This window comes from Psammomys obesus, unplaced genomic scaffold (assembly GCF_907164565.1).
Source record: "Psammomys obesus unplaced genomic scaffold, mPsaObe1.curated_primary_1811, whole genome shotgun sequence".
Lineage (NCBI taxonomy): Eukaryota > Metazoa > Chordata > Mammalia > Rodentia > Muridae > Psammomys > Psammomys obesus.
In genome coordinates this window covers 1711917-1736599 of record NW_026594462.1, presented here as the reverse complement: position 1 = coordinate 1736599, position 24683 = coordinate 1711917, and positions in this window count along the sequence as shown.

Sequence of the window (24683 nt, the reverse complement as noted above, 5' to 3'; positions counted from 1 at the left end):
TGTTGTTCTATTGATTTGCTCATCAATGAGTATTTATTCTGCAGAAACTCATTATCCTCATCTGTTGAATGAGGACTGTATTTATCTTTGTAGTGTGCTGTGAAGGTTAATAGAGAGTTTTGAATATAGAAAATATTAATAAACATTATCGTTTTCTCTTGAGCTAGCTTATTGGTCTAAAAACTTAATATACTATGTAATTTTCACATGAGGGACATGTTACTTGCTTTTTTACAATACAAATTATGCAATACTGATATCTACAAACTGGATTCATTTCTTAAAACTGCATACATATACATACATATATATATATATTAACACACATACCACAATTTTACAGACCTCAACTAGCCTAGACTGGCCTTGCATTCACTATGGTGTTAAAGATGGCTATGAACTTCTGTTCCTCTGGCCTCTGTAACCTGATTGTATTTAATCCTTTAATTAAGGTAACTTTGTGAGTTGTAGAATAATCTCCATTTTATACTAATTAATATTATACAAATTATTTTATCAGTATCCCAGTATAGGAGAATTATCTACAATTTTCTTGATTATTCTAATAAGTAGTCTATTAGATTGGCTAGTACATTAATAAAAGCACCTTAATTCATCCCCTTCTTGAAAGCATTCTAAGTACATTAAATAATGTATAAGTGAGCAGAGTTAAATACATAAAAATGATAATGCAAATGTTGAGAATTATTATGTGCAAAATTATACACTTTATAATATTCCTGGGTATAGCAAACAAACATAAAACATTGTCAATAATTCTGGAAAGTGAATAACATTAATGTGGGAAGCTAGATTAAAGGAGATTAGAAGTCAGGTGTTACTAAAATATGTCTTCAGACAAATTATTAAATCCAGGTATTAAAGTAGACAATTTAAACACAAATCTTTTTTTTTTTAATGTTATGGATGGAAGTCCTTATTTCCTTCAAATGAGCTACATCCAGCCCCCAAATGTTCTCCAACATGCTTGTTTTTGTTTTGTTTTTGAGATGGTCTTTCTCTATGTAGCCCTGGCTGTCTTAGAACTCACCATGTAAACCAGGCTGGCTTCTCTTAGAGATCCACCTGCCTCTGCCTCCCAAGCGCTAGAATTAAAGGCAAGTGCCGCCATTTTTGTTGTTGTTGTTTAAGACAGTATCTCATTTATCTCAGGCTGACCTTAAACTTGAGAATGACCTTAAACTTCTGATCCTCCTGCTGCCACCTTTGAACGCTAGGATTGCAAGTGGACACCACCATGCTGGGTTTATGGGCTCCTGGGGATGGGAGCCAGGCCTTGGTGCATGGCTAGTCAGTGCTCCACCAACGGAGCCACAACCCCAGCCCCAGCTCTGTCCTTCTTTAGAGTAAATAATTGTTCGACTTGAAAGCTTTGGCAAATGCATTAAGCTCATTCCCTCGGTCTCTCTCTCTTTATGAGCTCCTTCACCCACGGATCCCCAGCAGGTTAAACAGGCTACACTTTGGCTCCTTTTCACAAGATATGACTAATTACTTTAAATTGCCCTGGTTTATTAAGTGAAATCCAAAGCAGCTTCTATGCTTACCTGACATTTAGTTAATGAGCACAGTGGTACCTCCAGGAGGTTCGTGGACCTTTGATAAAGAGGTAGTTTAATAGGCAAAATAGCATATCTGGATTTCATTGGGGAAAGCGTGAGATAATCCATATATTTGAATGCAATTTAACGTAATTGCATAGTAATTTTGGTTATTGCCAAAAGAAGGTGTGCCGTTTCAAGTGAGAACAGGAGGTTAACTACTTCTACATGTAATTAAAATCTATCAACAGACATTAATTGAATCTTTACTATGCTCAGAATTCAGAGGCATAAGAACAGATACAAAGAGACATAGGACTTGGACACTCTTCTCAAACAATGTGCACCGTCATGAGGAAATTAATGGGAAATGATGTTATACGGGTTAACTTCTTAGACGTGTCCATGTATTTTGATCTTGTACTTCAGTAATCAATCTTTTATTGATCTTGTTGTGTAGGATGCTGTATTGGTGAGGCAAGGAAAAATTAAGCCTGTTGTTATTTCGCTTTGGGCTCTTTAAAGGAAATAAGAGCACCGAAGTAAAAGTAAGTAAAAGGGAGGGAATGATGGCGTCAAATACCATTTCTTTATATTACTGTAACACCTTAAAAAAGGCTTTCCCAACCCACATCTGCACCTCTGGTTAGCATAGTTAGTTAGTGAGTAGTGCCAATAAAAAGGCTTTCCTGCATGTCCCATACTGAGATTATTTTTCCTGGCCTTGTTTCCCATTAAGTTTTAGATCTACTGTTTGCAGTGACAGTGGTTAAGATGGCTCGAAAGGTTGATCTATACTCATGTCCCCAGCACTTCACCTTTCTTTAACCTCAGCATCCACTATAATACCATTTTGTCCAGCTACCCTTCTAAGGTTTTTTGTTTTTATTCCCATTAGCCAAAGTTATGGCTCCCTTCAGTTTTCTTCCCTCCACAGCTGTGTCATGAGCTTGGAAACTGCTCTTTTATTCTGAATTCCCCAAACCACTCTCTGCTGCTCCCTTTTCCTTCTTGAAGGATGCAAGGAGCTACCTGATGTATTATGTGCTCCCCTGCTGACCCTGAGAAACTGACATGACTTTTCTATGGAATGAAGCCTTACACAGAAGCGGGGTGACATCCACGAGCAGGAGCAAGAGCAAGTAGGATGGGTGCTTTGAGATGAAAACTTTAGATAAATAATGGGCTGTAGCTATAATTCAGTGGTAGAATGTTGTAGGCCATGCCCTGGGGTCAGGCCCCTGTACTTCATGGCCATTGCCACTAGTAAAAGAGAAAATAAGAATGGAAGAGGGAAGGGTGGAGCTTTCTCAGTGGCTCATCCTTTTACCAATTTCTATCGCCAGTACGAGAACCTACATCCTCAGCAACCCAAGGGCCAGGAGGCTTAAGAAGGCTCCTGTGATATAAAGCTTGGAATTAGGTGGCTGGGGAAGATGGGGAACCCTGAGCCTTAGGTTTCTTTTAGTCAGCAATTACCAAAAGACCAGGACCAATAGCCTAAAATGGGAGGAGGCTGGGGAGATAGCTCGGCAATTATCTGTGTTAGATGTTCTTGCAAAAGATCTGGGTTTGGTTCCCAGCACTCACATCAGGCAGCTCATAACCCCCTCCAACGCCCACCCCGTTCCAGGAGATCTGACATCTTCTTTTGGCATCTACAGGTACTTGAAGGCACATGGTACCCATAAACCAATGTAGGCACATATATAGAGAGAGGCATAAATAAATCTTAAAACAAGTAACACCCTGGTTCTGGAGCTGAGCATGTCGCCTTGTATTTAAATTTAGCTCTGTTTTTCTGACTGTGAAATCAGAGAGGAAACTTGCTCATCTCAGAGGCCAGGAGCCTTTCCTGTTTCTTCTCCTTCACCCGGAGCCTTCCTGCATGAATGAGCAGGTTCAGAGAACTCTGCCCTCACATCCATTCTTTGCTTGGTCTGCAGTACTTCGATTCTTATCCAGGTCACCATCCCCTTCTAGCTGAACCAATACAGGTGTTCTTCACCTTCCCATTCCCACTGGGGGATGTCAGGATCAAGCCTTAATAATATGGAGCTGTGCTAAGTAGAAAATGTCCTGGATATAAGCTCTGGACCTTCAGGGCTCAGCACTGGCTTACTAACGCTGGTTGTTTTTTCCTCTTCAACCCTGTGACAGAGAGGCGCTACTTCTCACCGCCCCTGCTGAGCACTGTGGACGAAGATTGGCTTATACATTGCTAACCCAGGAAAAGGACCATGAGCACTGTGGACGAAGATTGGCTTATACATTGCTAACCCAGGAAAAGGAGCAAGGTCAAAATTCAAAGCCGAATTTCTACTAAGTTGAATTGTATTTCAAATCACTGTCATGTCAAACTACACCATGAGTTTGTAGTTTGTAGTGAGTTCAGTTGTCTTAAGTTGAGGAAATTTTGTGACCCTCTTTTATACTCCATATGGCATCTAGACAGTTTTTGTTGTTGTTGTTGTTGTTCTTTTTTTGAATGATGGAACTGGAACCTGGGATTTCATGCATGCTAAGCCCACATTTTACAGTTGCACCTCCAGCCTTACAAGGATATTTTGTTAAACAAAATCAGATTGAGTTACCTCTTAATTAAAACCCTCTTAATGCTTCCCACCACTGAGCACCAATTCTTGCATCTCTATATGGCTATGGGTACAACTTACCCAATACACCAGCTGGGACATGCCTCAGTGCCAGCACATTCTGGCCATTGTTTCTGCAACAAGGTGGACTTGCCCTTGTTTACTGGAGGGCTGGCTCAGGGGTTAAGAGCACTGGCTGTTCTAGCAGAGGAGCTGGTTTTAGTTCTCAGCACCCTTGTGGTAGCTCACAACTCTCTGTGACTCCAGTTTCTGGGACTCCAACTCCATCTTTTCACTTCCTTCAGCACCAGGAATGCACATGGCATGCATACGTGCAGGCAAAACACTGCATGCCCATAAGATCAAAATACAACTGACTAATTTTAGTTAAAAAGAACCCCAGTTTAAATGTTCCTTCTAAGCTTGAACTCGGTCTATCACCAGGTGACCTCCCAGCGTGCCACTATCAGAAATTATCATGCTGATTTCCTCTCTCTTCTCAGCCCCAGGTGACCTGTATATATCTGTCTTCTATCCCAGTGCCTGGAATGAGCCTGACATTTGGTGCAGAGTCAGCAAATATTTGCTGACTGTTGATGGAACGAGGTCACTAAATCTTTTTGAATGCTGGTTTCCACTGAGTGAAATTTCTTATATATGTAAACATTATAGATTCTCATTTACTATATATAAAATGTATAATCTCATGTACCAAACCTTTATGTTTTAACCTATATATATCATCTAGATTTAGATGTAACATTAAAATATGTAAAATTACAGACATAAAATATTCACTATGCAAGTCAGACATACAAATACATTTATATTTTTATAATTGTCTCTTCTATGAGAATTTCATACATATACACAATGTGGTTTAACTCTCCACTGTCCTCCAGCTCCTTCTAGATTCCTATAAATACATATACTCACATATGTTTTACGCATATTTCTACATACATGTGTTTTACATATGTACGTTTCGTGGATTGTCACAGATATGTGTGTGACATTTAGTGATGTACCTATATCAGCCAATATTCAAACTGTAGTCAGTGGTCCCTGAGCTGGTTGGTTAGTTTTTGTCAACTCAACACAGCCATGAAGAAGGAATTTCAACTAAAGAATTGCCCAGCTCAGTTGGTCCTGTGGGCATGGCTATGGGGCATGGGCAGTAAGCTGTGAGCTCCACAAACCCTTTCCTCTCCAAGTTGGTTTAGTCAACATGTTATCATAACAACAGAGAAGCAAGCCAGGACAGCAGCTGCTGTGTTCACCATCCTGCCAACAAGTCCGAACAGTCTGGACACTCACATCCATTCTGCTAACAGTGCTTATTAGTGTTTTTGTTTTGTTTCCTTCAGTCATCTCTCTGAAGAATTTGCTGAAAATAGTTTTTAAATCATGCTGAAACGACTGGATTAAAAAAAGGCTTATAAGTATTTTTCTCAAACTGGAAAGCAGTGATCTCGGGAAGGGAAAGCATTTAGTAACGAACTTTCCTTTGTGTTACCAGATAACCTAACCCATTCAGAAGGCTCAGGAGTTCACTTCTGAAGACTACTGGGAAAATAAAATTCATTTAATAAATTCCTAAGGCTGTCTGACTAGGGCTTGATTCTCTAGATCTAAAGATAGGAGCCGGTCTTTCCCAAGAAGGCCAGCAAATACCCTTTGGGTTCTTGATTCAATTTTGTCTTGAACTAGGAAGCACCTAGCTGCATATCCACTTTCAGTTGGCTGAGATCCACCAGTGTTTGCCTCCCAAGTGATCAAAGGGATCACAGCATTACAAAGGCTTAGAACCACAGCTATACAAATTTAAAACAGGTTGATTTCTGGAGTAACCTACTTGTGAAAACAGTCCACTCACCAGCAGGTTGGTTCCTGGACCTGACTGTGAGCATCACTAGCCCAGAGAAAGGGCTCAGGCTGGAGAGAGAGCCAGGCTGAAAAGGTGGGTCTCAGGAACTTGATTGCAAAACTTGCGTTTTCAAATTTTTATTTTCATTTAACCATAAATTCCTTTTTGTCTCCTTTCCATTTCTGCCTCTGAAAGGTTTCTTGATGAGTCCAATATAAGGGTATAAGTGGGTTCATTGTTTCTTTGTTTGCAGCAGGGTCTCTCTTGTACCCAAGGCTCACTATATAGCCAAGGATGACCCTGAACTTCTGATATTCCTGTTTCCTGATATTCCTGTAAACCTGGTTTACATATTGCTCAAGCTTGAACTCAGGACTTCCTGCACGCTAGGTAAGAATGTTACAAACTGAGTTTATCCTCCAACTTTCTTATCAAGTTACTAAAACAAGAAGAACAACAAAACAGACACATAAGCAAATGGCAAAATAAGGCCCATAAAGCTTGACTGAATGGCTGTTTGTCCTTTATATGGTTCAAAGTCTCTTAGAAAATGGATCTGTAAAAGCTTGATTTTTGGATTTAGTATAAAAAAAAATCCTCTTCTCAAGAATCATTATGCTTCCTCTTATTTCTTTAATCAAAACAATGAGTGTTACATAACACATCCTGTTATACAGCTCATGATTTGTTGATGGGAAAATTAGGGGCAGATTTACCCATAGCAGTTATATGGTTGTTTGTGGTGTCAGTTTTTCCTCCCTACCTCCACCTCCACATATGTTACAGTTTGAGTAGGAGACGGCCCTTGGGAAATCAAGCTATAACTATTTATATAACTATAAATATATTATCAAATATATTGCTTCTATCCAAGTAGCAGAAGCCATCTTCCTTGGATCTTAAAAACGTTCTAGAATTGGGCTGGGGCCTGTAGCTCACTGTTAGATCTCTTGCCCAGCATGGGTGAAGACTCAGCACAAGAAAACAGCAAATTCATGTACAATGGACAGAAAATAGGCTCTTCTGCTTCCTAGCTGACATTCCTGATGCCTTCTAAGAGCCTGGAAAATAAATAAGGGCTATAAAGGTAGAGGGGTGATGGGTGGAGATGGCCAGGTGGGAGGCCTGTTAAAGTTCTGGTGAAACTGAACTTACCCTCTTGAGACTGAGACAGTTAACAAGGCTCATTCGGAGACAGTTCTGCCTGTTCTTTCTGGCCATGGTTGGTAGAGTATTGGAAGTGGACCTAAATTTGTTCAGGATATGAAATAGTCATGACTCATCTTGCTGTTTTGAAAGGGTTGTCTGTCCCAGTTCCTGGAGAGATGCTATTGTTTGTCTGCTCCACCAGAGAGGAAAGTTGACATGAAATGGATCTTGTGACACCCTGATTACTGGTCTTAGAGAAGGAGTAGAAACCACAGCGTCACCTCAGGGACATCCAAGAAAAAGTGGGGTGGAGATGGGACTTGAAAATACCAGGAAGCACAGACCTTGCCTGAGGCTCTTGCTCAAACCTGTCTTTCCTCCAGGCACATGCCTTTTAGGTTTTGTTTTTGTTTCCTTCAGGAGTTTAATGACCTCACCTTCGTGGGAAGTCCAGTGTGCTTCCAGCTCTCCGTGTAACTGCTGCCCCATTTAGCCAGGTGGTCTGGGAGGATCCAGGTGAGTAAAGGTGACAGAGGAGGTCAGGGAGGTTAGAGTTGAGAGTGCCTTGCTCTGTGGTAAGACTCAGAGCCTGAGTGACATATTACAATCTGGTTGCAAGGCTGAGTTTATTGCAAATTGAGTTGATGCTTGGACTTGCAATCCATCACGAACTCTCTGAGTCAGGAGTGAAATCACAATCCTCATCATGCTGCTCTGTGGAGACTACATGGTGAGTGAGAAAAGGCATGCCTGAAATATTTACCTAGATGAAAGTTTTGGCCGCTTGTTCATCCATAAAAATGCCAGTGGTAATGCACTTACGGCATTTATATGAAAGTTACTTTCGGTGCTATTTGTGAATAGCCTTGCCACACAGAATGTCTGTTTTATTGGAAGGAACTTCAAAATGCAGCTGGCTGTGGAGATGCATGACTGCTCTCTCTGGAAGAGGCCAAAGAAGAAAGACTGCTGGGGATTTTAGGCCAACCTGAGCTACGCGGTAAGTCCAGTCCAGCCTGCGATACCTTGAGTAAAAACCTGTCTCATATTCTGGGAATGGTGAGTCTAAAGCCAGCTTATGATATGTGAGACCTCATCTCTAAACAAACACAAATGACTGAAGTACAGCAAGTGTGAAGCAATCACTGGTTGACATGTGACTAATAAGGAAAAATGAGATCATGTCTATATTCCTTCAATGGGAGAAAATCCTTGATCTTTCAGTGATTTCTGGAATTCAACTGCAACAGTATAAAAAGAAGTCCTGGCTATTAGACTAAGCATTCTGTTTTATTTAACACACACACACACACACACACACACACACACACATACACACTTATATGATAGAACCAAGACTGGCAAGATGGCTCAGTAGATAAAGGTTTGTTACCAAGCCTGAGGACCTGAGTTCAATCCCAGACACCCAAATGGTAGAAAGAGAAAAATGACTCACACAATTGTCCTCTGACCTCCACATGTATGCTGTGACCCTGATGAATAAGTGCATATGCAGGGCAAGTAAATAAATATATGAAGAAATAAGTGTGCTTTTAAAATTTTAAAGTATATTATAAAAGCAGTGGGATTGTTGAAGTAGCAACAGTGCTTGCTGTAAACAAAACAAAATACCCAGAAACCTTGGCAGAGAGATGACATATGAGCAGGGTTCATCCTCACTACATCAGTAAGAAGCTGTGACAAATAATTGGAACATATCTTTGAAGCAGAATATCTTCTATGTTTTGGAAATACATTTTAAAGTGATACAAGTAGATACTTGGCTGTAACTCTAAAATGTTTATATTTCAGAAAATTGCTTAAGGATATTGGTTAGGCCAAAGTTGTTTTTTCTACTATTATAACTTAATTTCCTAATATTGCATAAAATAATAAGTATATATGTATATATATATATATAAATATGTATATACTTATTTATATGTATTTAATTATATATATTTAAGTATATATTTATACTTATTTATATATTTAATTTTACATATATTTATTGTGTGTATGTTATATATAATATACACACAAACACTTTGAAACCAGGCATGGTAATATATACTTATAATCCTCTCAGGTGGGAAACTGAGGCAGAAGGTTCGGGAGTTTAAAACCAGCCTTAGTTACAGGGGACTCTATTTCAAAAAAGGAACCTCCTAAAAAGAGAAGAAAAAGAAAAAGTTATTTAATTTGAGAGAACTTGTATAGCATGCATAGGCCTTAAGGTTTATCCCCAACACTGCAAACAAACAAAAACAAACTAACTAACTAACTATATATATATATAATCTGAATAGTAAAAGTAACAAAATGAAAAGGACGGTAATGGCCCACGCCTTTAATCCCAGCACTCAGGAGGCAGAGGCAGGTAGATATCTGTGATTTCGAGGCTAATTTGGTCTACTAAGAAAGTTCCAGGACAGCCAGGGCTACATGGAGAAACCATGTCTTGGGAAAAAAAAAAAAAAAGTAACAAAATGATAATTGGCCATTCTGGCCATTACATGAATTATTCATATTATTAACCATCAGCTACTCTTGTTCTCTCTCTCTCTCTGCCTGCAACAAGACTCTTAGTTTCTGTTCCATTGCTGTGATGAAACCAAGGCACTCTATAGAAGAAAGCATTTCACTGGTGCTTGCTTACGGTTTCGGAGGGTTAGTACATTATCATCATAGCGGAGGGTGTGGTGGCAGGCAGGCAGACATGGTGTTGGAGAACTAGCCAGGGGCTTTGCATCTAATCCCAAAGTTGCAGGACTTTAGGACTTGTCTTTGATTTGAAAGCCCACCCATAGCAATATACTTCCTCCAACAAGGCCACACCTCCTCCAACAAGGTCATACCTCCTTATCCTTCCCAAACAGTTCCGTTAACTGGGAACCAAGCATTCAAATATATGAGCCTTTGGAGCCATTCTCATTCAAATGAACGCACATGGATAAATTCCATTCAGGCTCAAGCGTTGTTGCAGGATTAGTTTGTGTGTTTGTGTGTGTGGCAAATACGTGTCATATGTGTGTGGCACATGCACATATTAAAACCAGATAAAGACCTTAGGTGTCTTCTTCACTCTCTTTTGACCTCTCTTTTGACACAGTCTCTCTCTGAACCTGGAGCTCATGTTAGGCTTTGTATATGGATACTGGGAATCCAAATGTAGGACCTCATGCTTTCATGGCAAGCCATGTTCCCAGCCCGATAATTTACTTTAAAACTGAGCTAATTTTTACCTTGGCTTTAGTTTGACTTCTCAGGTATTCTGGTATAAAACACTTATTCAGGGAGAATAAGTAAGAGTTCCCAGGGAAATTGTTTTTCTTTTGTGTTCCTTCCTCTCTGGACAGTGTCCCACTTGGATGAACTAGTTCATAAGCAGAAGAGAAAATAAAAACTTTCTCTACAAATGAACCCTAACGTTTCCAGTAAAGCTTCTCAAACATTTGCCAGAGCTTTCCTCTCCTGTGACCATGTCACCTAGCAACCAAAGAAAGTCTATGGGCAATCCACTTCACCAATAGGAATCACATGCCATAGCCTGTGTGTGTATGTGTGTGATTGTGTGTGTACATGTGTATGTGTGCGTGTGGTAAGTCTGTGGGGCATTTTCTTGATGCCGCCTCCAGGCAGGTGGCCCAAGGTTGTTTAAAAATCAGGTTGAGCAAGCCAAGGAGCGCAGGTTGGTGAGTAGCATCCCTCCAAGGTCTCTGCTTTAGCTTCTGACATCAGAAAAACAAAAACCCTAAGATACCACCTTTATTTGTTTTTTCAGTATTCATCAGTCCAAGCTGTACCCTTCTTACTAGCAACTGAGCAATAGAATTTCCCAACCAAGGATTATTTCTTTTAAGTCATTCTACTTCCTGACTTAACAATACTAGGCACAGAAATGAAACTCAGTGCCCTCTGACTTATTTCTTTTCTTTCTTCGTTGTTCCAGATCTAACATCCAGTCCAATGCTGATAAGAAACTGCAAGGTTGGCATCTCATCTTTTTCCTGACACTCAAAGGAAAAAAAAAAAAATAACCATTTCTTTCTTATGAAAGATGCTAGCTACAACTTTGTTTTGCCATGTTTTTTTTTTGTTTTGTTTTGTTTTGTTTTTTTTTTTTTTTGTTTTTTTTTTGGTTTTTACATGCCAAACTGTTTTCCAGAATGGCTGTAGAGTTTGGCCTTTTAATCAATAGTTCTTTTTTTTTAATTATTATTTTTATTTTATGTGCATTGGTATTTGCTCGCATGTATGTGTGAGGTATGTCTGTGTGATGGTGTCAGATCCCATGGAACTGGAGTTACAGACAGTTGTGAGTTACCATGTAGGTGCTGGGAATTGAACCTGCGTCCTCTGGAAGAGCAGCCAGTCCCCTTAACCACTGAGCCATCTCTCCAGCCCAGTGTCTAATGTTTTATTAAGGGGAAATCCATTCTTAATTTGCTAAGTTGTTTGTTTTAGCATAAATAGGTCTCAAATTTTAATAATTGTTTTTCTGAAATCATTAAACAAGCTATGATTGGAAAGGAATCCCCTTTAACGTAGTAATTCATTAAATTCCTGAAATTTTTTTCTGTAATATTAAATGATTCTGTGTCTCCATGGGGTATGCTGCATTTCTTCATAATTTATGACTTTCTAGAATACAATGATAAATTAACTTTTACAGTATTTCATTAGGGTTTTTAGAACTCCGTTGATAAAGGAGATTAAACCACAAATTTTCTGAAATGGTCCTTTTGTTAGTTTGCGCATTAAAGCCATATCACTTTGCACAAGGCAGCAGGCACTCACGCTTTCCAGTTGTGGAATAATTTTGAAAGGCAGAGCTTATCCTTCTTCCTCTTTCTTTGATTTAGCAGAAGCTCACTGTAGAGTTGCCTGGCTCTGGGGCTGGAGATTTGGCTCAGCAGTTAAAATCCCCTATTACTCTTAGAGAGGACCTGAACTCGAGGACCCATGTTGGGCGACCCACAACTGCCTGTAACTGCAGCTCCAGAGGGGCCGGAAGCCCCTGCCTCCATGTACACTGGACTCACGCGCACAGACCCACACACAAACTCACACACATAACTGAAAACAAAACTTATATGTCGAGGCGGCTGGGAGTGGTGACTCGTGCTTGTAATCCCAGCACTCAGGGAGGCAGAGGCAGGCGGATCTCTATGAGTTCGAGACCAGCCTGGTCTACGGAGTGAGTTTCAGGACAGCCAGAGCTACATAGAGAAACTCTGTCTCAGAAAATAAAAATAAAAATAAAAAAAAAACATTCACATGGCTCTAATAATTGTGTATGTGTATGTGTAGTTTTTGACACAAGCAAATTCAGATGTTCTTTCTCTTCTTGAACCAATTTGACATATTTTTGAATGATTTTGGTTTCACAGTTTCATATTCACAGATATAAAATTGTGCCCCATGTTTTCCCATGATTAAATAAGAACCATCTTGACACACAGCACTTCCTGTCTTCTCTGAAGATCAGGATTGTCAAGGTCTCTCTAGTTGACCGACAGTGTCTCTTTTCTTTTGCATTCTTAGCCCCTCTTTTCCCCATTTTTGAATCAGTTGTGCTGGCATGTTTGTTATGACTTTTCTGCCCTATTTAATTCTGACACATTGGTCAAAACTTTTTAAAAAAATGTTTAAGTGGGAGTTTTGATCTGTTTCATCCATCTAGTTATCACTGTTTACACTAATACCACATGAATTTGTACTGGGGGGGTGAACCCAGAACTTCCTTTAAGCAAGCATTCTACCAATGAGCTCTATTCCCAGCCCTGGCCCTCTTTTTATTTTTATTTTGATATAAAGACTCAGGAAAATTTCCAGGCTGGCTTAGTACCCAGACTGGAGTGAGTCTAGTAGGGCCTTGAGTTTACAATCCTCTTGCTTCAGACTATGGAGTATATATGATTATAGACCTTGGGTATAACCCTAAAATCACAATAGAAGAAGAAAAGTGCATAATAAAATGAGAACATGTCTTCTCCACAGTATGGTTGAGGGGGAGGTTTTTAATTGTAGCTATGAGGGAGAGCATTGTTCAGAGGCATCTGGAAGAGCCCAGAGCAAAGAGATAAAGCAGTAGAGATAGCATATGGGGGATGAAGGAGGAGTGAGAGAGGAAGAGAAGAGACACAGAGAGAGTGTGTGTGCGCAATAAGCAGAGAAAGCCAAGAGGACCAAGAGAGCAAAGAGAAAAAAAGAGTTCAATTCGCAAGACCAAAGTGGCAGGGTTATATAAGAATGAGAAGCTGGAGGAAGGGGAGTCCATGAGCTGAAGACGACGTTTAGGGCAGGGGCAGGGCGAGAAGAGCTGAGAGGGGCCAGGATGCCAGTGCAGATGCTATAACAGGTACTTGCTATGCTGAGAGAGCTTGGAGGCCAGCACATGCTTTGGTATGCTAATAGGTGCCGCAGTTAGCCATTTGTCCTTTGACAAGAAGGAGGAAGAAAGAGGGGGGAAGAGAAGGATGGAAGAGGAGGCAAGAAGGGAGAACCATGATCCCTGTAATTAATATCCATAAATTCTAGGGTTTTTTTTTTTTTCTCCCAATGTGATATTTTCATTGATCGCCTGGGAATTTCACATCATGCACCTCCCATACTCACTTTCCATTCTCCTATGTCTGCTCTCTCTCTCTCTCAGGACCTCCCCAACAACAACAAAAAATTTAAAAAAGAAAGAAAAAAAGTCCAGTTCGTGCCTTCCCTACACTCACTGGAGCATGTTAAACCCCCGGTGGCCAGCCCCTAAGAAAAGCTGGGTCCTCTACCCGCACCCCTGCCAGAGGCCATCAGTGGTGGACAGCTTCATTTCATCATCTCTATCACAAGTTTTGTGAGTTCTCTTTGACGGTTTCCTTTTAGGCTGTAACTTTCGGGGGGCGCAGGGGTTGAGGTGGAGGTAGGGGTTGCCACAGAAGTCTTTCATGTCCTTCTTTCTCAACTGGGTGTCCCCGGTCACTGATATCACTGCCCGAGTGGCTTCCTTGCCCTTTACAGTCAGCGGGAGCATGGACCCTGGGCTTCTATGTGGTTTCTGGCAACAGCCTGGACCATGAGCATCCACACGGTCTCCAGCATCAGCATGTGCCAAGGACCTCCGCTTGACCTCCATTGGTAGCACAGCCCATAGACACCAACATGGCCCTCTGCCAAAGCACAGGCCACAGACCAGCATGGCCTCTGGGAGAAGTTCAGACCATGGAGGTCCTTCAAGGAAGTCGAACCCAGTGAATGGACCATTCCTCATCTCAAACACTCTGTCGATGTTCAGAGCCAGGGGGATGGAGGTAGCTTGTTTGGGGGAAAGTAATGGGGAGGGAATAAGCTGAATCTCTAGGGTGTTATATTCAGAGTTATACTTTTTTTACTTTAAGGTAGTAAAGATGTTCACAGTTGATATAACAGTGATACTTAGGACATTATTCTGCTTATTCTCTTATTATATGTCATAGTGTATGCTACACGTGTTATATATTTTGAGTAATGGCTTTCCATAGCACGTGTTTTAGCTTGAGCTAGACTTGGTGGCACATTTGTGTGATCCCTGAATTTGTAAAGTTGAGGCAGGAGGAACAGGAGTTCAAGGCCATGGCTAGAGAGTGAGTTCAAGACCGATAAAAAGTATGTGAGTCCCTCTGCTCTCTAGTTTTATGCTCTTAGTAGAACCTTGATAAAGAAAATGTCTTTGTAAGAACCAGCTGTAAGGCATTTTTTTTAAATTAGTGATTGATGGGGGAGGGCCCAGCCCATTGTGGGTGGTGCTAACCCAGGTCTGGTAGTCCTGAGTTCTATTCGGGAGCAGACTGAGCAAGCCATGATAACCAAGCCAGTAAGCAGCACCCCTCTATGGTCTCTACATCAGCTCATGCCTCTAGGTTCCTGCCCTGTTTGAGTTCCTGTCCTGACTTCCTTCGATGATGAAAAGTGGTATGGAAGTGTAGTTCTAAAAACAAAAACAAAAACCTTTCCTCCCCAAGTTGCTTTGGTTATGGTACTTTGTCACAGCAATATTAGCCTTAACTAATACTGTCTCAAAACACGAGAGAAAGAGGTGGGACAAAGGGAGAAGAACCAAAACACACTGGTTTTCTAGCATATTTAAAAGTTTTTTAAGTTATGTGTATTTATTATGTATTTACTCTGTTGGTGAGGCATGTGTGGAGCTAACCAACCAATGTGGGTACATCCGTGCCATAGTGTGTATGTGGATGGCGAGGACAATCTTCAGAAGTTCTGCTCTACCATAAGGGTTCCGGGAACTGAACTCAGATCCACAGGCTTGGCTTGGCGGGTAGCATATTTGCAATTTGAGCCGTCTTTCTACCCCATTTAATACACATCTTACGCTCCATATCATGTATAATATGTATGTATATGTGTGTATACATGTTTTAATTTGTTTACTGTTATCTCTGTCTTATTTGGCATATCTAAATTATGATTGTATTGTTAATCTAGAACATGTCACTTCTGGGACGTCTAATTAAATAAGCTCTGTTGCAAACCTGGTGTTGTAGTGCAAGTCTATAATCCCCGCACTTAAAACCATGAGGTAGTAGGATTACAACCTGGCAACATAGTAAATTTAGTTCATGCACAGCTAGAAAGTGGAACTGTGTCCCCAAAACCCGATCATTGTTATCATCATCATCATCATTGTCATCATTGTCGTCATTGCCGCCATCATCGTCATCATCTTCATCTCCGTCCTGAGCTCTGGAGATACAGGGATTGCTTCACCCTCTAATCTGTGAGCCATGTGCTGAGCACACTAGAATAAGTCTGGAAAAAAAATCAACGTGGGCTGTAAAGTGCTAATCAGCATCATTGGTCCTTTGGATGGGGTGTCACACAGGCCAGCATCACCAGGAGTGGAACATGAATGAATCTTTCAGCTTATTACTGAATTTTCAGAATTATAATTAGAGTTCAAAGACTCAGCATTCAAGTAGCCGTTTCACAAGAAAAGGAAGTATGGATTGCGTGTGGTTGCTTTATACTGACAGCTAATGATTTTAGCGTAAAAATTAAGAACAGGTAGGAACTCAAGCAAGTGTCTTTGAGTTTGTATTCTAGAGGTTTTATTTTTGTTCTGCAGTTGTTTTGTTTTTAAAACAGGCTCTCATGTAGCTCAGGCTCATCTAGGATTCATGATATAGGCCAGGCTGAACAAGACCTCATAATTTTCCTGCCTTACAGGATCCCAGGGCCGGCTTCAGACTTGCTCCTGAGGATGCTACAGATGACCCTGCACACCTCCCAGGTCCTGGCATTACAGGTGTACAGCACCACACCAGGTTTATGGGGTGCTAGGGATATAACTCGGGGCTTCCTATATGCTTGGTGAGCCCTCCCAAGGCAAGAAAGAGTTTTCTTCTGACTTTATTTCAACCAAATCTTCCATAGAAACAGAGCATCTGTCAGGCCAGGCTACAGAAGAGCGAATACCACAGGTCTCGGGGAGATCTTACACTGTTCCTGGAATTGACTTGTATCTGTTTAATGTATTAACCTCTGTAAATGAACTTGTGTTTCAAGTGAGTTTGTATTGATTTACCTGCACTGTTCCACTCTGTCCTCCTTGTGACCCAGGCCATGAATGTTTTAGAGTGGATAGGACAGAAGTGAAAGACAGAAAGTTACTAGGAGGCAGGCTGGGTACAAGGCTGGCCTGGGGTGCTGGGAGTCAAACCTGTGAGCTAAGGATGCTGCACAGCCAAGTTTACTGAAAGCTGAGGTTTGACTTCAGAGGCTGCATCATCCTTTGTACCTCAAAACATCAAAGGAAGCAAAATTAGCCGGGCTCAGTGGTGACCTCCTGTAATCGCAACACTTGGGGAGGTAGAGGCAAGCGGATCTCTGTGAGTTCGAGGCCAGCATGTTCTACAAAGTGAGTCCAGGACAGTCAAGGCCACACAGAGAAACTGTGTCTCAATAAAACCTAAAAACCAAAACCAAAACAAAACAATAACCAAAGTAAGCAAAATGATTTGCTAAGTTGATTTTTTTTTAAAGGCAGCAGCATAGGAAAAAATAAGCTATTACCTAAATAAAGAGCAACCTGCCCCACCCCACCTTAATTTCACCTCTCACTTCCTGTCCCCCTTCCTTCAGAAAAACTGCTTGTACACCGATATCCATTCTCCCTATGGTCTGTTCCACTGAGAGAGGTCATTAATCTTGTCTGTACAAAATTACCATGCAGAGCTGATAATCTTGTATTTTCTCTAACAATATAACAGTGTATCTATAATCTCAGATGTGTTCCTACCTCTGTCTTCCCAACTGGAGATGCCGGAAAGCACCCTCCCTTTGTGTCACAGGTTGGAGGAGTACAGTTTCAATCCCAGGGCAGGCAGAGGTGGAACCTGGGGTTTCTGGATTCCGAGTTCGATTCTTCTAGGGTCTGGATTTTGCTTTTTGGAGAGTGGGACACCAAACCATGTAGAAGGTGGAAAGAGAGTCACTCGTGTGCATATTTGCTTTCCCTGGAAGCCAACAGCGACATTTAGGTATGACAGCCATTGGGGTAAGTGAGATTTTTACCTTCTAGACAAAGGTTTTGGTGCTTTATGTATGAATACACCTTAGTTTAAGATATTTCTAGAAGCCAGGTGTAGCAGCTTACATCTGTCACCTGGGAAGCCAGGACAGGAGCATCATCATGAATTTGAGACCAGCCTGAGCTACACAGTGAGACCCTGTCTCAGAATCCTAGAAAGTAAAATTATATATAAGCATTCAGGTGTCAGTTTTTTGGTCGGTTAATTGATGTAGCACGAGGGAGGGCTTGGATGCAGATTTTTAAAAACCTGTAGCGGTAAATCCTGCCCTTAGCACATGTGAAGCCCTGAATTCAATCCCAGAACAATAACATTCTAGGCACAATTCTTGTCCCAATTCTCAGTGGTCTGACCCATCAGAAAAAATCTTTACCTGAGTTTATAAAGGTTCATTTCCCTCTGTTGGGAATCAACTATGCATCGCTTCCTGCAAAGCATTTTTCATAGATCAACGAACGAACAATTCTTGAAAGCACCGTTGGACAGGAAATAAGCATGGAAAAGCTGCGAGGATGAGGCGCAGGCTCAGAGACCATTTACCTTCTCTCCACGAGGAGCTGTGAGTGCGGAGCGGCACATTCGGCTTCATGTTTCCGAGAACAAAGCGAAGCGGGAACCTGCTCAATTACTACATTTATCCATAAGATTAAAGCCAAACTATAAATGAAACACTTTTTGATCCAAAAACCTGTGAAATTGTTCTCCTGTAGCGACTCATAAAGAGGACCTGGCTTGATATTGTGAAAACGGCCCTTGGCCACACCACACTAATAGACACAAAAACAGCTTTCAAGTCTCTAGTTCTTTGATATCTTTGAGTAAAGGCCAAGGGCAAAAGACCAAGGCATGCTCTACACGGGGCCAGAGAACCTGTGTCCACAGGTCCTAACTCTGTGTTCAGCAAATACAATGGAACTATAGTACCAGTTGAGCTAAAACACAATTCAAATATATCTACAGAGCTTAGAACTGTTAGAGAAATCTTGTCAAACTTTAAGCAGACAAAGCCTAAATACTGAGATAGTGCAAAGCTGCTTAAGAAAAAGAAATTAAATGTTTGGAGTGGTGGCATACATCTCTTATCCCAGCACTAAGGAGGCAGGCCAGTGACTGACTCTCTGTGAGTTCAAGGCCATCCGGGTCTACGTGGAAAGTCCCAGGCCAGCTAAGCAACACAGTGAGACAGCATCTTAAAAAAAAATATTAGGGGGCTGGAGAGATGGAGGAGCAGTTAAGAACACTGGCTGCTGTTTCAGAGCCTTCCCATCTGTAACTCCAGTTCAACAGGATCCAACTCTGGCTTCTCAGGATACTACCCACATATATGCAGACCGAAATGCAGACAAAACACCTATTTACATAAGAGAATAAAATAAATTTACTTATTGTGTGTGTGTGAGTATGGGACATGGACATTACACAACCTGCACGTGGAGTGAAATCAGAGTACAACTTTAGGGAATCTGTTATGACCTTCCACACTGTTGAGATAATGTCTCTTTTGTACAAACCAAGCTATTGGGCCCAGGAGCTTGCGGCCAATTCTCCTCTTACCAAAAGAGTGTTCATGCCATCACTGCTGGTTTTGTTTGTTTGTTTTGGTTTTGGTTTGTTTGAAATAGGGTCTCATCTTACTCTGTAGCCTTGGCTATCCTGGAACTTGCTATGTAAACCTAAAAGACATCAAATTCACAGAGATCTACATGCTTCTGCCTCCAGAGCGTTGGTACTAAAGCCGTTTGCTACCGCTCAAGCTGCTTCTGGTTTCTATTTTTTAGAGGATTATAAGTGGTCAATTCTGCTCGTCAGGCTTGAGGGGCTGAGAAATACCTTTACCAGCTGAGCCATCTCCCTAGCACTGAAGCAAAGCTTCTTGGGTGGTAACCCCATTTGGGTTCTTGTAATTGAAAGTAGGACTCTCAAAATACTTGTCAGCAATGGAAGCTTTCTGAACCCACAACAACCAAAAATTAATTCAAAATCAAATATGTTGCAATGATTCTGGGATGTATCTAGCTGGCAGCCACTTGAGTTGCACTGTGGGATGTGTTTCTGCAGTCCTGGTTCCGGACACAGGACTCATGCACTTTTCACTGTGCATGAAGCCACACGAGGCAACACTAAAGAATGATGCCTGGAACATCTTCACTTGGACTTGGGACCACTGTAGATTGATTGCTGTGTTGGTTGTTTTTTGTTTGTTTGTTTTGTCTTCTCTATCCCCCTGCTGGCCTCAACTTTACCAAGTAGAGGAGAGTGGCCTTGAACTTCTGATCTTCCCGCCTCACCCTTCTGAGTGCTGGGATTACAGATGAGTTCCACCACACTTGGTTCCAGTGATGCTAAGCACCCAACCCAGGGCTTTGTGCATGCTAGACAAGCATTTTGCCAACTGAGTAACACCCCCAGCTCAGGAAGTAAAAGACTTTTGCTTTTTTCCCCTGACATTGTTTATCAGTGTGTATCGACTTGTGTATCTTTGCACTGTATTTTATTAAATGAACAAGCATTTCCATCTTCACTGAATATATAGTTGCTTTCATCTTTAATAACGCATAAAATAATCATACCCAAGGATTGATTGATGATTTTAGATTTATTTTAAATTGTGTGTGCTTGTGTCTGTCTGTCTGTCTGTCTGTCTGTCTGGGGAATATGTGCTCGTGCAGGTGCAGGTGCCTGGAGAAGCTGGAGGCATCAGATACCTCTGAGGAGCTGGAGTTACAGGCAGGTGTGAGCCTCCTGAAATGGGTGCTAGGAACAAAACTGAGGTGTTCTTCAAGAGCACAGAGTGCTCTTATTGCTGGAATAGCCCCTCCTATCCCTAAAATACATTAATTTCTTTTATTATCAGTAATTGATCAATTGTATACTCCTGTTTTATATACATCTATACTTAGAGTCCCATGGAAATTTCTTGGGTGAAAAGGAGTCACCCAAGTTTGAGAAGTCTTGATGAGAACAGCAGATGCGCGGTTACCTGTAAAGCATGGAGTGATGGCGGATGTTCTTACGAGCAGGTTTTCCTAACTAGATGCAGTTTAGAGGCACAGGTTACAGTGAGTTGAGTGGCAATGCAGCTCACGGGTAAGTGAATGGGAAAAGGAAAAGTAATTACGTAATGAATAGACACCAAGTAAAGGAGCCTTTCCTCGTCCTTTGTCAGTGCCCTGACCTTTATGAAAGTAATAAGTTGGTTGAAGGTGGACCTTTACATTAACCCTAAGTGAATCTTAAAGAAAAAAAAATCTCCACAGACTGGAGTGAAAAAAGGTAATTTTCAATAAGATTTAAAAAAAAAATCAACAGGAGCTGGTGAGAAGGCTCTGCAGGTAAAGTCACGCACGACTCAGGGCTCATGGCCTGCTTTCGATATCATAACCCAAGGTGGGAGAGAACAGACTCCTAAAGTCATCCTCAACCTCTGTACACACTCTGTGGTGAGTACGCATGCTTTCATACATCAGAAATTTAAAAAGATCAAAAATTCATAGAGACGAAAGGAGAACAAATGCATTTTCTTCTTCCTGTACTGGTGTTTGGGGGGACAGAATCTCGCTGTGCAATCTAGACTGACTTTGAGCTCAGGATCTTCCTGCCTGGGTCTCCTCAGTGCTGGGATTGCAGGTGTGTACCTCCACGCTCCGTTTAGAGATATATTTTTGAGACAGTGGTTGAGAAGGCCCCGTTTGCTGCTTCCCCATTTTCTGATGCCCCCTTTTCCCAAAAAAAACAGATGTTGGGTGCCTGCTGAAGGCTAGACACTGACCTCAGTACTAGAAAAGCAACCTAGTGTAAAAAACATGGAGAAGACATGCCAGTGTACAATGGAGTTAGATGCTAGGCGCGTGGGCAGGTGTAATTCCTCGAAGAAACAGAGCAGGTAGAAACAGGCAAGTAGAAGGATCTACTTCCTTGTCACCTGGCCACGGGTGAGAAATGAGAGTGAGGGAGATTCAGAGACACAGAGAGAGAACATCGCGGCGGGACATAAGTGAGCTCTGGAGGACTTAGCAAGGATGGAGGACAGATACAGGAAATGACGTAGGGAGGTGGCCAAGGCTAGCTCATAGAGAGGAAGCTGTCTGGACTCTGGCATTAGACAGAGGTATGTAGAGACTTTTCTCATTGATAATCATAATCAACAAGACAGTTTATAAGTTCATTACATTTTAGTTATTACTTTGTGTGTGTGGAGGTCAGAAGTCAATTTACAGGAGTCCTTTTCCTTCAGCCATGTGCATCCAGGGATCAGACTCAGATCCTCGGTGCCTTTACCACCGACCCCAGCGCCAGCATAGAGCAATTTCATTATGATCGCTCTTGAGATGGTGCTTCAAAGGCTTGGACCCAGAGGTACGGTGAGGGCTGAAGAGGAGTCTGGTTGGAGCTGGTTAGCCCAGTTTCAAACATGGAGTAGCTTCAAGCACAGATCCGAGATGTCCCCAGTCAAAGGTCTGGTATCATCAGTCTTTAATCTGACTTCCTGGTGTACATATGGCCTTTCCTGAGAACAGTAGGGGTGGTGGAGAAGGAAGGGTACAGGCAGAGAGAGAGAGAGAGAGGAAAGAGTACCAGTTCTTTTCCTTTTATTTTTGAGACAGTCTCTCTACATAGTTCTAGCCATCCTGTAACTCACTCTGTAGACCAGGCTGGCTTTGAACTCACAGAGCTCCTCCAGTCTCTGCCTCCTCAATGTAAAGGCATGCACCACCACTGCCCTGCTTTGCTTATCTTTTTTGAAGGCATTCTTCTCGCCCTTCCTCTCCCCATGTCAGTGCTTTTTAATTTTTTGAAATTATTTTCATTTTATTTTATGTGTATGGGTGTTTTGCCTGAATGTTTTTCTGTGTACCTCTTGTGCGCTTGGTGCCTGCAGAACTGAGAAGAAGGCATCGGACCCAGGAGAATTGGGTTCAGAGGTGGTTGTGAGCTACCCTGTAGGTGGTAGGAATAGAACTCAGCTCTTCTGGAAGAGCAGCAAATGCTCTAACCACTGAGCAATCTCTCCAGCTGCTCCTCCGGATCCATTCTTAAAGGCCACCAATCCTAAAAACCAAAGCCCCGCCCTTATTACACTACATCTTAAGCCTTGATTACTTCCTTGGAGGCCCTAACCTCCAAACAGAGCCCACTTAGAACAGGAAATTAGGGCTTCAGCATCTGAATTGGAGGGTGTGGCTAACACTGTCTATCACAGAGAGGATTGCCAATGCTAAGGACAAAAGGGCCAGGTCTTTACTGCTGTTTCAGCCTAGAAGACTTAAGCATGGGGTAAGCCCCAACCCCCGCCTCAGTCGGTGGTATTGTTTCATTTCTGAGACAGATGGAATTACTGAGAAAAAGAATGAGGATTGTTGGCTGATTGTGAGGAAAAACTGATAAAATTAGTCTAAGATGTACTCTGGAGATGTGTGAAGGAGGTATCGTGGAAATGTGCAGGTGCACAGAGCCCTGAAGGACTGAGAAGCTGGAGGAGCAGGAAGGGAAACCAGTGTTCTGAGCAGGATGGCTGGGCAGAAGCAGAATAACAAGGGAAGAAGACTGAGGACTGACGTGGGGAGAAAGTAGACCTGGAGATACCAAAGCTCCCAAGTTACTGCCATGTCTCCAATCCTAACCCTGGGAGGGTGATGGCAGGAGGAGCAGGCGTTCAAGGTCAGCTTTCAGTACTAAGCCAGTGGAGGCCGGCATGCCATACAGGACACCCTGTCTCAAAAATGAAAATTAAAACAACGAATAAATAAAAACAAATCAAGTGAGCAAGCAAGCAAGCAAAAACGAAACACTCCAATTCCTGTTAAAGGTCATATTGCTTCATCCAAACCTAGGGGATAAAATCTAGGAACACTTGGTTTGATGATTTGTATTTTTCCACGGCTCACATCCTCAATCTTAATAGTTTTGTCTCAACACATCCCCATTTTTATGGCAGTTCAAAGTGGTATTTTGGCCAATAAACGAAAGAATCCTCCGGAAGGTGCCTTGACAAGCAAGGATTGTATTTAGCTGTGAATTTAACCTCCATAACTCCAGCTGCAGAATGAAATGATTTACAACAGGGAGAAATTGTTGGCTAGGGAAAGAGATGAAAGGTAGATGCTTCTTTGGCTTACACTAAGTAGGATGACGGCTCTCCTGGGGCTCCCCAAGGAGGCGGTCCCATCCTGAGGAGGATCCTGGTGGCTTTTTATGGGGCTCTCTGTGATCCAGGCCAGGAAGAGCTGCTATGGAGTTCCTGTCTGCTGTGGACAAAGAGACTCATCTCCAGCTTTTTTTTTTTTTTTAATGACAGCTAAGATTGCCAGCAAATAATAGCAAGCTAAATAAGTAATGAGAGAGACAGGGTGGGGGAGGGGGCAAAAGAAAGAAATTACTTAGGAGAGGAAAAGCGAGGCATTGAACCTGAGCATGCTGCTGAGCAGATGAGCATGTGGCAGGGGAAGGGAATGTATGGTGGCACGTGCTTGTGCTCCCAGCTACCCCTTGGGTAGAATTAGGAGCCTCACTGGAGGCTTGAGCAACACAAGACGGGGCCTTTTATATTTATTTATTTATTTGTTTGTTTGTTTGTTTGTTTTCCAGTTTTTCTGAGACAGGGTTTCTCTGTGTCACCCTGGCTGTCCTGGAACAGGACAGGCTGTAGACGAGGATGGCCTTGAACTCATAGAGATCCACCTGCCTCTGCTTCCCCAAGTGCTGGAATCAAAGGCCTGTGCCACCATTGCCTGAAGACTGAGTCATAAAATAAAATAAAATAAAATAAAATAAAATAAAATAAAATAAAATAAAATAAAATAAAATAAAATAAAATAAAACCAAGAAATCAGTTGGGGAAAAAGCCATCTTAGTTATCTCTTGTGGGTTTTGCTGTTCTGATATACATACATACATACATACATACATACATACATACATACATACATACATA